Below are 3,828 nucleotides of genomic sequence, written 5' to 3' on the forward strand. Positions count from 1 at the left end.
GGAATCATGATTATAAGATACTGTCAATACATGAAAAAAATGATATTTCCTTACTGGAAGATTTTTACACCAATAAAATCATAAGTTCTGAAACTATAGCAATGGCAACTTGGTCTTGATGCTGTTATCTTCAGTTCAAATACTATTTTTATGTTTAGAAGGAGAAAAAATAAGACCCATTAAGAACAATTTTATCCAGAGATCTTAAATAGAAAAAGCTGCAAATGTTAAAAACCCAAATGGACAGGGAATGCAGTACTGTTCATGAGATGGAAACATGGATAATTACAGGTATAATATGGGGGATATAAGCAGAAGCATAGAATTCTAGCATTTAATGAGACCTCAGAAGTTATTTAATCCAACTCATAACTATCCAAAGATTCTTTCTACAACAATCTCATCAAATGGCCATAAATTCAGCATTTGTCTGAAGATGCTTAGGGTGCCAAAACTCACTACTTCTCAAGGCAGCTCATGCCATTTGAGGAAGTGGATAGCTATTAGGAAACATTTCTACATATCAAGTCTAATATTAACTCTTTGAAGATTTCATCCAATACTACTCCTAGTTCTTGTCTCTTGGGCCAATAAGACAAAGATGAATCAGTTCTTTTTCTATGTAATAGCCCTTCAAATAAGAAGAGAGAAATCATATTCTCCTTTCATCTTCTCTTATCATAGTCAACCAACCCTAATTTCTTCAACCACTCCATAAGACACAATCTAAAGACACTTAACCATGCTGGTCACCTTCCTCTAGACAAATTCCAGTTTATGAATATCCTTCCTAAAAGGTGCCACACAGAATTCACTTCAATATTTTAGATTTTCCAAATGTAGTACAAAGTATAACAGGAATAGCATCTACCAGTTTGTGGACATGTCATGCAAAAAAACTTCTGCATAACTTAGTCTGAAAGGCAGCTTGACATGTAACATCTTTGATTCATGCTAAGATTGAAGACCACTAAAAGCTTCAGAAATTTTAATTGCTACCTGACTGTAATTCTTTCATCTTGTCTTTGATTCTTTTGAACCCATATATCATACTCAACCCTCTTAAATTTTGTCTCAGTATAGTAAACCCTTTTCTAGCCTGGCAAGACATTCTTGGTTCTCAGTCTTGATTCTTTACCTTGTTAGCTATTGTCTCAGTAATGTAACATCTGTAAATTTGATTTCTATGCTTTTGTTCAAGTAGCTAATAAAAATGCTAAACAACTCAGAAAAGAAATATGGCAAGTACATATATATATATATATATATATATATATATATATATATATATAACATAGAAGGAAGAAAGATCTTGGGAGGTGATTCTTACATACATGGTTGTAAAGTTTTCTGACTAGGGTTTTGCTCCTTTTAACAACTACGACAAAAGTAAGCAATAAAATACATTAAAGTGATTATGACTAATGAGATATTTAACATGCAATGTTGTTTTTCTGTTATTGAGATGGTACAAAAGAGAAAAGAAAAAGAACTCATTAAACATCTAGTATATGTTGTGATCTTTACAACAATTCTAGGAGGCAGGTGATGTTGTTATCCTTATTTAACAGTTAAGAAAACTAAGAGAGAGAAGTAAGTGACTTACCCAGGGTCACATAGTTTGTGTCTGAATCCAGTACAGAACAGAATTCTTCCTGACTCCAGGCTCAGAGTTCTCAACATTGTTCCATGTAACTGAATCTAATGCTTTGCTTTCTGTATTATCAAGTTCTCTCCAATTTTTGGCAATATTTATAGCATTATATACCATCTAGCTGCCTATCTATGAGTTCACTCTATGCAACACCATTGGTCCCAAATTATTCTTAACTTTTGTTTGTTTAATATAATTCTATTTCATCATAAGCCTTAGTGGAAAAATAATTACCTGATAAAGTGATAATTAGGCCTAGTGTCTCAAAGGAGTAAGCATGCTGCAACATTCTAGGGCTCGGCTCAATCATATAAAAGTTTTTAGAACAAAGAATTTTCCACATGAGCAAAAATGTCTTCTGCTTGATCTGATTGAAACTATAAAGAGAATGGATAAGCTCTAGGACACATTGCTTTTGCTTTTTTCTCTCTCTCCTTTGTAAAAGCAGACAATTGAAAGGACCTTTTAACTCCCTATCTCTTCAAGAGTGCTGGGAGCAAGTGTACAGAACCACAGTTGGCATCTCAAAAAGTCACCAACCCCAGGCTGCTCAGAATATAAGGTATGAATGGAAATGCTGTAATCCTTCATCCCAAAGGAACAAGTCCTTGAAGAAATCACTCACTAGGTCAAAATATCTTTATTCCTAAGCCATGGAAGCCCTTGGCAAATGAAGTTCACCAGAGTTCAATATGGTTATAGCAAAACTATTTTAAAAACTTATAAAATTACATTAAAAAGCTATAAAACTATAAAAATATAATGATCATCATAGTTACAGACACTTAGACTCTCCCCCCACAATATACATGTACACACACACACACACTCATACTCACACTCACACTCACACTCAAACACATTCTGCCTCATTTTATCTTCACATTAGTCCACAGCTGAAATCACATCAGAAAGGTCAAATCCATATAAAGATAGTCCTACTGGATTATGAGTTTGTTGTTTTCTAATTTCCTCTCATTTCCTCTAGTTGGGCAGCTATGTGGTACAGTGGATTGAGCATCAAACCTGGAGTCAGGAGAACCCAAGTTTAAATATGACCCCCCAGAGACTTATTAACTATGTGACCCTGGAAAAGTCACTTAATCATTTTTGTCTCAGTTCCTCATCTATAAAATGAACTGGAGAAGGAAATGACAAACTACTGTAGAATCTTTGCCAAGAAAACCCCAAATGAATTTATGAAAAGTAGTTGGTGGGGAGATCAGAGACAGTCAGAGACAAAGTCACAAGCAGATCTGCATTCATGAAGAAACAACACAGATATAAAAAAATACTATAACCAGAGACCTAAAACAATCAAAACTACCTGATATTATTGTTAGCAATAACAGTTAATAATAAATAAGTAAGCAGCAAGAAATTTTCTACATATTTGCTTTAGCTTTAAGGTGCTTGGAAAAAAAGTGTCCAAAAATTGTAGGGGGTCCCTGAAGCAATCTGTAAGACTAAACTAGGTTCCTTTGTTCATTGCCTTATTTATGTCTTACCTCAACTCAAAGTAGGAAATATAACATTTTGTCCCATTTAAAAGAATCATAATAGACATTTATAAAATACATTAAGATTTACCATGCAATTTCCTCATAACAACTATGGGAGCTCAGTAGTACAGACCATGAGTCCCTTCAGAACAGGAACTGTTTTTTGTCTCTTTTTGTATCCCCTAAGAGTTCCTGACACCAAGTTCAAGTGCAAGTTCAGTCATTTTTTCAGTCATGTTCAATTCTTTGTAACCCCATTTGGGGGTTTTCTGAGTAGACAAATTGGAATTATTTGCCATTTCCTTCTTGACCTCATTTTACAGATGAGAAAACTGAACAGTAAGCTGGGTCAAATGAAGTGCCCAGCATCACACAATGAGTTTGAACTGAAGATGAATCTTGCTGACCCCAGGGTGGACACTCTATACATTTAGCTATCTAATTTAATAAATGCTTATTGATTATTATGCTTAAGTTACAGAAAAGAAAACAAATGAAGAAAGGTTTAGTGAATTACCAAGGTCACACAGCCAGGAATTGGTGGAACTTTTACTGGAAACCAAATCTAGAGCTTCTTCCTTCACAGAACAAAATATTTAATTTCCCTGTTCTCCCTAGTCTTGAGTGTTGTCAACCTCAAAAGAAATAATGGATGCAAAGTACTTTGCAAAA

This window comes from Macrotis lagotis, chromosome X, assembly GCF_037893015.1.
Source record: "Macrotis lagotis isolate mMagLag1 chromosome X, bilby.v1.9.chrom.fasta, whole genome shotgun sequence".
Lineage (NCBI taxonomy): Eukaryota > Metazoa > Chordata > Mammalia > Peramelemorphia > Peramelidae > Macrotis > Macrotis lagotis.